Consider the following 10,816-nt stretch of genomic DNA (forward strand, 5'->3'; position numbering starts at 1 on the left):
GATTAATGGATTGCAGTTCATTTGGTGATAGCTTCAAGGTGCGCAACTATGTTATGCTCTCTTCATATCTGGATAAGAGACTTAGGTTGCCCCAAAATAATATGCCAATTTCGGAAACTTGGCGAGTTAAACTTTGTAATTTGCTAGATTACCCTTGATGATAACCTTAACTAAGAATCCGAAAAGAAATATTAGAGTTGTCTCAATAGTGAATCAAGTATGTTTTCAGCTGTTAAACATTCGTTCTGAACTCTTGCCTCTTTTATAAGAGTATCTGAGTATGTTTACACTATCATCGTATTGCAGATAATCCCATAAGCTGTGTGCTCTCAGTATGGACTAAGTGTAGGCGCAAAACTTTCTGTTTTGGTCCGTCTACTTGTCATTCTTCTATTGCCCATTTCCTACCCTATCAGCAAGGTAAGTTTACTTCATTGGCCACCATCAAATGAGGTAAAACAGGGCAGGGGCCGAAAATGCGAGAAGTAAAAAAGCATTTACATAATCTTATATTATAACAGATGAGATAGGTAGTTTTAATGGAGGAGGGTTTATCCTGCCTAGTCTAAGGCGATGATGCATCTCTTAGGGAAAATTTGAGTTCTTGAACGTTGAATCTGTTTCTTTCCTTCTTTTTTTTTGAGGGGTGTTTCTTTCCTTCTTAATACTCTGTAACATGGAAAGTGAAGCATAGAGGGTACTGCTGTCTGCCTGTCTCTTCTATTAACTAGTACTTTTTTTTTTCTGTATTCGTGTGGCAGCTGTTGGACTGGTTGCTTGGAAAAGGACATGCTGTTTTGCTAAGACGCTCGGAGCTGAAAACTTTTGTGGACCTACATGCTAATGAGGTCTGTGGTATATACCTATATGCAATAATACATTCTACTGTAAAAGTCAGATTGGGATGGTGTTGCAGCATAAGGTTGTTTTGCTTTAAATTTACAACCTGCTAATTATTGATAGAAGTGTCATAATATGGAGATATCTTTATCACATTAGGCAGGCAAAGGTGGTGAGTTGACCCATGATGAAACTACTATGTTCAGTTATTATTATTGCATTATAGTATTTGAGTGTGTAGTTCCATCCATGCAGTTTTCATAAATGTGGCCTCATTACTAACCTATATATGCATAGACAGGAACATTGTTTATCTTAATTAGTGACTCATGTTGCACTAACTAATGGTGTGGTGCATTGTACATAAGAATTTGTATGTGTAAGGTTCACAAGATTGGGGATCTATGTAAAAATTTTGTGATTTTTAATTGACAGTAACATGACTGCTGTTGTTACCCACTACAGATGGCTGTTGCGATCAAAAGATACTATATGCTGCAGACGAGAAGGAATCTGCGCTCTCCGAAGCTCACAAGTTATGTCAAAATCCCTTTGATTTTGATGTAGTTGATCCTGAGGAGGAGAAGAGTGTAGACTGATTGTTACAGACTCTGGATCATAAACACAACGGTCAGTTTCTCCAGTGAAACAAGAGAACTGAAGACCCTGTCCTGTTTATGGTTTCCTTATCACAAGTCATAACCATGTACGCATCAGTGATAAACGTACAATAGCAATGGAACATTAGTTTTCTCATAAGGAAGTTCTGTTGTTTAGTTGTATTTGATTTTGTTACAGCTGATACATTTCTTGGCTGCTCATGTATTCAGTTGTGATTTTTTGGCTCCTGTTATAAGATGGAATTTTTGTTTTGTTTTCTTGTGTTTTGCAGACCTGCTACTCATGCTGCTGGCCAGCATGGGTAGCAGGTCTAAATATTTTTTTTTAAGAAAAGCTCAAATGCTCTGGTTGTTAAGGAAAAACCGGAGCATTTGTTACAAATGCTCCGGTTTTTCCTTAACAACCGGAGCATTTAAAAACAAATGCTCCGGTTTTAAACCGAAGCATTTGTAAAATGCTCAAATGCTCGTATGACGTTTGCTACGCATTAAATACGGAGCATTTGGGGCCTAAATAACCGGAGCATTTGAGGTTTTTTCTACTAGTGAAACTTAGAAAGTCTTTCATACCATGCTCTTGGAGCTTGCTTCAACCCATAAAGAGCTTTGTCAAGATTAAAGACATGATTAGGAAATTCTTTATTTCAAAACCTGGAGGTTGTTCTACAAATACCTCCTCATTAAGATAACCATTTAGAAAAGCGCATTTTACATCCATTTGATACAATTTAAAACCCATGAAGGCAGCAAAAGCTATGAAGATTCTAATTGCTTCCAGTCTTGCAACTGGAGCAAAAGTTTCTTCATAATCAATGCCTTCCTGTTGATTGTATCCTTTCACAACTAACCTGGCCTTGTTTCTTATAGTTCCGAACTCATCTAATTTGTTTCGAAACACCCACTTTAAACCAATAACCTTGTTATGTTTAGGCTTAGGTTCAAGGTGCCAAACTTTGTTTCTTTCAAATTGATGAAGTTCATCCTGCATTGCTACGATCCAATCAGCATCAGTGAGAGCTTCTTCATGATTCCTAGGTTCCAACATAGAAAGAAAAGCATGAAAAGCACAAAATTTTTCAATTGAGATCTCGTTTGAGTTCCCTTATTTATGTCACTGATTATTAGTTCCACAGGATGGGAACGATGAGTTTTCCAAGGCTTTGGTTGGAAATCCTGGATGGAAACTTGGTTTCCTTGATCATCTTCATTTCCTGTACTTGGGAACCAGGTTCAACAATAGTGGATTCATTCACTAGTGCATCATCACTTAGTTCCTCTTCTTCCTCATTGGGAACAGGAACAGGATGTTGTTCCCTTGGCTTTGTTCCCATGACTTCGTCTTCCAAAGTCTCATCAATAAGACTTAGATCTTTTGTCAATCCTATTTCGAAGTCATCTTCAACCTGTGTGCTTGCATCAAATTTATCTGTTTCATCAAAAATAACATGCACACTTTCTTCTACACACATAGACCTTTTATTATACACTCTATAAGCCTTGCTACTAGAAGAATATCCTAAGAATACAGCTTCTTCACTTCTAGCATCAAATTTTCCAATATTTTGTTTCCCATTATTATGAACAAAACATTTACATCCAAATGTTCTGAAATATGTAATATTGGGCTTTTTACCAAAATACAGCTCATAGGGCGTTTTTTTAATAAAGGTCTTACCATGGCTCGATTTATATATGACAAGCAGTATTCACAGCTTCTGCCCAAAAGTTTTTAGGAAGACCACTAGCTATCACATAGTCCTAGCCATCTCTTCTAGTGTTCTATTCTTCCTTTCAACAACACCATTTTGTTGAGGTGTTCTAGGGGCTGAGAAATTGTGATCTAATCCTTGTCTCTGCTAAAGTCATCGAACTTAAATTTTCAAACTCTTTACCATGGTCGGATCTAAGGTGAAGTAACTTATGACCACTCAAATTTTGTACTTTCTTTGCAAAGACAAGGAACTCATCATAAGTCTCGTCCTTGCTAGAAAGAAAAATAACCCAAGTAAATCTAGAGAAGTCATCTACAATTACTAACCCATATTTCTTTCCACTCCTACTTTGTATCCTCATAGGTCCACATAAATCCATATGTAATTAACTCTAAAGGTCTTGTGGTACTTACCACATTCTTGGACTTGAAAGAGGACCTAACATGCTTACCTTTTGCGCATGCATCACACACATGATCTAAATGAAACTTAGTAGAGGGTAAACCTAAAACTAGTTCTTTAGAACGCAGTTTGTCAAGCAAGGAAAAGCTAGCATGACCTAGACGCTTGTGCCATAAAATGAATCATCATCAATAACACTAAGGCATGTGAATTTGTTTTTGGGAACAAGGTTGAGATCCACAACATATGTGTTCCCTTTCCTTGTTCCTTCCAAAATGATATCCTTTGTGCTATTGTTGACAATTAAACATTTTTCACTATTAAACTTCACACAGTTCCCTCTATCACAGAATTGGGAAATACTTAACAAGTTATGCTTTAATCCATCAACTAGAAACACATTATCTATGGAATGTGACGATGACTTACCAACTTTGCCCATGGCAACTATGTTACCTTTCTTGTTGTCACCAAAAGTCACACTTCCACCATTATAGGCTGAGAGTGAGAGAAATCTTGATTTATCTCCAGTCATATGCTTAGAACAACCACTGTCTAGGTACCATGTGTTGTTCCCCCTCACTCCAACCTGCAAGAAAACTAATTGTTAGAGTTAGGAACCCAATCTTTCTTGGGTTCCTTTCCTTCAGGAACAATAGATTTCTTTTTCCAAATTACTTACTTGTTTCCAAGTTCTCATTATGCGACCAAGTCTTTTAGGACAAGAGTTCCTAAAATGACCAGTGTTCCCACAAAACATACAAACTTTATCACTTGGTAAATCAACTCTCTTTTTAGGTTTTTCAAATTTCTTTTTGTGATTAAAACCAAGACCTTCAGTTCGTTTTGTTTGAGGGTTCTTAATCCAGTTTGGAATAGGTAGCATTTTCTTTTCATTTCTCATTTGGTGCAGTTCCCCTACAAGTTCATTATTTTCAATTTCCAAAAATGAAACATGATTTTTCAATTCGTTTATTTCAGATTTGAAACTTTGCAAGGGAACTGACTTAATGTCAAATGAACTTACTTCAGGAACAAACTCTTTTAGTTGTGATAACTCAAGATTAACAAGTAGTTCTCATTTTTAAGATTTTCGAAATCCTCTTTTAATTTAAGATTTTTGTCAAACAATTCGAAAAATCTTTTCTCAATATCAATTGAACACTTTTAAGCCAAGAGGTATGTTCCTTTGCTAACTTAAAGCATGTTGACATTGTTTTAGTTTAATGGTTTCACTTTGCAATCATTTACAGCGTCAACAATAAACTCAAATAATTTTCTTTACTTAAAGAATTAAGACGAGTTTTGATGGTGTCTAGACTTGCCTCAAGAGATTCAATCTCTTCATCAGATTCGGAATTGTCAGAGCCATAAGACAGAAGTTTGCAGTCTCCTCATTTGGTTGAGGATCATCTTCTTCTTCGGAGTCAGAGTCTCCCCATGCAGCAACCATAGCTTTCTTCATGTCAGATCGAGTATAGGAGTTTTTGTATTCCTTGTTCCTATCTCTGCTTCGTTCCCTTCCTTTGCCTTTTTCTTGTTCCCATTGGGGCAATCCTTGATGAAGTGCTCAGAACTGCCACACTTATGACAAACAAGTTTGTTAGAATATTTCTTATTCTTACCTTTGTAATCTCCATTCTCTCATGTTCCTAAACATTCTTTTGAATTTTCGGACCATGAGAGCGTTCTTCTTCATCAGTTTCTGAGTCTTCATCTTCATCAGCTTTTAAGGCAATCGATTTTTGCTTGGACATGTCTCCATTCTCATTGTCCAATTGCAACTCATGAGTCATGAGGGAACCAGCAAGTTGTTCCAAATTGAACTTAGTAAAGTCCTTAGTTTCCTGTAAGGCAGTTACCTTAGCCATCCAACGATCCCTAGGAAGGCTCCTTAGGACCTTTCGTACCTGTTCCTCAGATGTAATCACTTTACCAAGAGATGTTAGCTCATTAATAATATTAGTAAAGCGTGTAAACATGTCTTGGATAGACTCTTTTGATTTCATTTGAAAAAGTTCATATTGGTTCATCAAAAGATCTATTTTTGATCTCTTAACTTCACTCGTACCTTCATGAGTGACTTCAAGAAGATCCCAAATTTGTTTTGCGGTTTTACATCCCATGACACGATTGTGTTCATGAGGTCCAAGACCACAATGAAGCAGTTTTATAGCAAGAGCATTAATTTCCATCTTTTCGAAATCAGCTTTATCAAAATCAGATATAGATTTAGGAATTACCTCATTTTTGTCATTAGTGGTAGTGACTTCAAAATCACCTACCTCTATGACTCTCCATACCTGGTAATTGTCGGCTTTGATAAAGATCTCCATTCTGTTCTTCCAGTAAGTGTAAAACTTACCATTGAACATTGGTGGCCTCTGCGTAGAGTACCCTTCTTCCAGTTTCTCTCTAGTATTCATATTTTTCAAGATCTTGAACTCAACAGGGTTTCCTGAATTTAGAGTTCCCGCTCTGATACCAATTGTTGTATAATATGAGCACTATAAGAGGGGGGGTGAATTATAGTGAGAGAATAAGCTCTACTTTTTGCGGAATTAAAAGTAAACTTGGGAACAAACAATGGGAACACGAGAGATTTTACGAGGAAAAACTTCCTAGGCCTAGTAGGAAGAAACAACCTCGACCACAAGGGATTTTAAACAACTTTCCACTATAATAGGCCAAAACAACTCTGATTACAACCTATTACTTTTCTCTCGATTCTCAACTTAAGTCACTCAACTCAAGTTCCCAACGACAGTTCCCAACAACTGACGTTTTCTCTCAAACTTCACTCGAAGTTCCTTTCTCTTTCTCTTTCTCTTTCTCTTGCTTCACTCAAAGCTTTCTCACACTTACAAGAGTTCACTCAAACCCTTTTTCTCAAAAATACACTTTATAAAAATATGGAAGAGTAATAAAACTCGATTAATGTAAGTATGAATTCTCTTAAGGAAAAGGCACTGACACTTTAGATAACTTAAGACAAATTAACTAAGTCAGACACAATTTTCTCAAATGAATTAGGCGCCTATTTATAGACAATTAAGACAAGACATGTTCTCCACTAAGTTAGACCATTATCCCATGATCTCCATGATATTTTAATTAATTAATTAAATTAAATTAATTATTCCATGTCATGTAAGCATCCACTAATCCACTACTTCACTTCATAGAAGCAGTAACATTACGTGGTTTTGCAAACTTGGAGAATAATTAAACTTATTTAATTAATTAAATACTTGGAGGATAATTAACTTAAGCCACTAAATCCACTAACTACATAAAACGTGTAGCAGTAAACTTTAGGCGTGTAATCTAGATTTTAGGAAATAAATAAATAAAATACTTTAGCTAGTTTTTAGGAAAATATCTTTTTCAAAATCTTTTATAAAACCGGAAAAACAGTTTTTATATTTAAAAATCCGAAACATTTTAAAAACCGGAAATATTAAATTTTCGAAAACTAAATCTTTTAAATAAAATATAAAAGATAAAATATATATTTTAAAAAGATAATATTTGAAAATCAGTTAATTTAAAATCAGAAAATCTTTTTAAAATCTTTTCCTAACAAACTTAAACTAACTTCCTAAAATATGGATCTTAGTCAAATATCCCTAAAAACTCTAACAACTATATTGGGCACACAATTACTTAGGCGCACAATATTAGTCACTTAGATTCCTAAATTAGTTTTAAGTCTTGTTCCCTAATTTTAAGTCTTGTTCCTTAGCCTTGTTCATATAGTGCCAGGTCTGTTCCTTTCATGGGAACAGAACCAAGTTCCTTTGAGAATTCACCACGAACTTAATAAAGCTTTTTCTCAACCTTAACAAGAAGATTAATAAATACCCTAATGTATTCTAATCTTCATTCCATGCTTGATTCTTCATTTCTTCGAACATCTTTACTTCGATCTTGATTAATTCTCCGCTTTAATCTTCAATCAAGTATTCTCTTAGCTCGAGCATGAATTACCTTGCAACAACATAAATAAAATATACTATGTCTTTTGTGGTTAGGTCATCTTCAAAACTCAAGGGTCAACAGGAAGGCCTTTGTCCCTAAGAAGAACAACTGGCGAAGTCACCCTTATAGCCGTTAAACCAGGTAAACAGTGTTACTGACGTTGTCGAAGGTGCAGGTAATAGCGCAAGGAAGGAGTCGCCAACCTTCCCTGCTCTAGACTCCTACAGATTTTCCGTTGACGTCAGAGGCGTTGTGAATGCCTTATCTAAAATCGGAGTGCCAGTTCGTTGGCCGAAGAAGAGCGACCGTCAGTCAAAATGGTGTTAGTTCCATCATGACCATGGTCATAAGACGGAGGAGTGCATTGCGTTGCGACGAGAAGTTGCGTTCATGCTCAATAAGGGGCATCTTAAGGACCTCTTGAGAGACAAAATTAAAGCGTCCTTTGGAAGAAATACCGCGCAGTCCGACCCTCCTGCGTCGCCCACACATGTAAAGGTAATTAACATCATCTCTGGTGGATCTGATGTTTGTGGACTAACGTATTCCGCAGCTAAAAGGCTAGCAAGAGAGGGTACCCCCTCGTCCGCCGTTTATAAATCTTGCAGGTCAGCTGAGGAGCGCAAGCTCGAAGCGATGGCGATAACCTTTGACGATGACGACGTCTGCGACGTGGAGCATCATGACGGATTAGTCATATCCCTGACCGTCAGCAACTGCTTGTTGAAGCAAGTATTGGTCGATGGAGGCAGCTCAGCCAACATCATATTCAAAAGCGCCCTCTAAGGTATAGGACTGTGTGATAAAGATATTACTAAAAAATCTACTGTTTTAGTAGGTTTCAGTGGAGAGGCTCAACATACTGTCGGAGAGATCACACTGCCAACGCTAGCCAAAGGCGTCAACCTCCCAACCTGGTTCGACGTTGTGGACTGCCCGTCAGCGTACAATATCATTCTCGGTACCCCATGGATACATAAGATGAAGGCCGTCCCTTTAACCTATCATCAGTCTCTGAAGTTTCCTACCGAATGGGGCGTCCAAGAAATAAAGGGCGAGCAGAAGTCTGCAAGGGAATGCTATAGTTCGTCACTCAATCCCCCAAAAGCAACTATCTAGCAATTAAAGGATGGGTCAGAGCCCGACGCGCCCAGCGAGCAGGACGTGGATGAAGTGATGCTCGATCCATCCATCCCCAATCGCGTCGTTCGAATCGGAGCGACATTGTCACAAGAGATACGAGGTCAGTTAGTCGACTTTTTGAAAGCTAACCAAGATTGTTTTGCTTGGTCCCATGAAGACATGACAGGAATCAGTCCTGACGTCATCACGCATAAACTCAACGTCGACCCCGCTCACAAGCCTGTAAAGCAGAAAAGATGCAAGTTCGCTCCTGAAAGGAACCAAGTCATCAATGATGAGGTCCAGAAATTGATCGATACCGGAAAGATCCGTGAAGTAAAGTACCCAGATTTGCTAGCCAACGTCGTGGTGGTCAGCAAAAAGAACGGGAAGTGGAGAGTCTGCATCCACTTCACAGATCTAAACAATGAATGTCCCAAGGATCCATTTCCTCTCCCTCATATAGATGCAATGGTCGACGCGACGGCCGGTCACGAGCTTTTAACGTTCATGGACGCGTATTCCGGGTACAACCAAATATTGATGCAGCCGGACGACCAAGAAAAGTCCGCGTTCGTTACCGATAAAGGTATATATTGTTACAAGGTTATGCCTTTTGGTTTGAAAAATGCAGGTGCCATATATCAGCGGCTGGTCAATCAAATGTTTAAAGATCAACTGGGTGACACTATGGAAGTGTACATCGACGATATGCTCATCAAATCCAAGCAAGCAGGCGATCACATCCAACATCTGTCGGAGGCTTTCGACGTATTACGAAGGTATGTCATGAAATTAAACCCTACTAAATGCACCTTTGGAGTGTCCGCAGGAAAATTTCTAGGGTACGTCGTGACGCAACGAGGAATTGAAGCCAGCCAAGACCAAATAGAAGCCATCGTCAACATTCAGTCCCCACGAAGCGTCAATGAAGTGCAAAAGTTGACTGGTCGCGTAGCTGCGTTGAATCATTTCATATCCAGGTCATCTGAGAAGTGTCACCTATTTTATGACGTCCTGAGAAAGAACAAGGGCTTCGAATGGACGCAACAACATGAAGACGCACTGCAAAAACTTAAAAGCTACTTAGCATCGCCACCATTATTGTCAAAGCCAAATATCGGGGAAACGTTGCAGCTCTATCTCGTGGTAAGTAACGTGTCCGTCAGCGCTGTCCTGACGCGGGAAGCGGAGAGCCAGTAGCTACCAATCTACTATGTCAGTAAGTCTCTACTATTACTAGATGCGGAGACCAGGTATTCTTCATTAGAAAAGCTCATTTTAGCCATAGTCGTAGCTGTTAAGAAACTTAGGCACTATTTCGAAACGCATACTGTTGTCGTTATGACTAATTATCCTATCAAGTATGTCTTGCGACATCCAGAATTGACAGGTCGCATGAGCAAGTGGGCAATAGCACTCAGCGCGTACGATATCCAGTTTCATCCCAGAACCGCTGTCAAGTCACAAGCTTTGGCAGATTTTGTGGTAGACTTTAGCCCAGAGCTGGAAAAGCTCGCAGACGACGAAGTCGCGAGGATTAACCAAGTGAACGACGACCACTGGATATTGTTTGTTGATGGATCTTCTAATTTTCGTGGTGCAGGTCTAGGCATTGTGCTAAAGTCACCACAAGGGGGGAAGATAGTGCGAGCCATTTGTTGTGAATTTAGAGCAATGAATAATGAAGCCGAGTACGAGGCGCTCATGGCCGGAATGACGTTAGCAGAGGACATGGGAGCGAAAGCATTAAAAGTCTTTAGCGATTTACTATTGATAGTCAGCCAAGTCAAAGGCGAATTCGCAGCAAAAGACTCTAAAATGGCCATGTATTTAGAAATAGCTCAGAGTAAAAGTAAGGTGTTTAATTCGTTTGACATTTTGCAGATACCTACGGACCAGAATACACAAGCGGATGCATTGGCCAATCTCGGATCTTCTTTAAGGGACGTTTCGTTTACGTCCGTCCCTATCGTTCATTTGACAAACCCTGCTATCGCTAGGAGTCCGGGGACGCCGTCGCGACAACGACCGATTAGCCTCGAGACAATCATGGGGTTGTCAATAATGTTGATAATCCCGCACCAAAAAGCGACCATGACGACGAGGAAATAAGGCGGAAGCACGCAGAATTCGATT

The 10,816-nt window shown here is 38.8% G+C and overlaps 1 long non-coding RNA gene across 1 annotated transcript; it reads left to right on the forward strand.

Annotated features, from left to right (window-relative positions):
* The first annotated feature begins 311 nt into the window (after nt 1-311).
* On the forward strand, nt 312-1,142 carry LOC104898936 (uncharacterized). The gene is made up of 3 exons (XR_008967104.1): nt 312-420; nt 762-848; nt 1,000-1,142. It is a non-coding gene; the product is annotated as an uncharacterized LOC104898936 (long non-coding RNA).
* Nucleotides 1,143-10,816: the final 9,674 nt, after the last annotated feature.

The sequence above is a fragment of the Beta vulgaris genome, chromosome 7, assembly GCF_026745355.1.
Source record: "Beta vulgaris subsp. vulgaris cultivar EL10 chromosome 7, EL10.2, whole genome shotgun sequence".
Lineage (NCBI taxonomy): Eukaryota > Viridiplantae > Streptophyta > Magnoliopsida > Caryophyllales > Amaranthaceae > Beta > Beta vulgaris.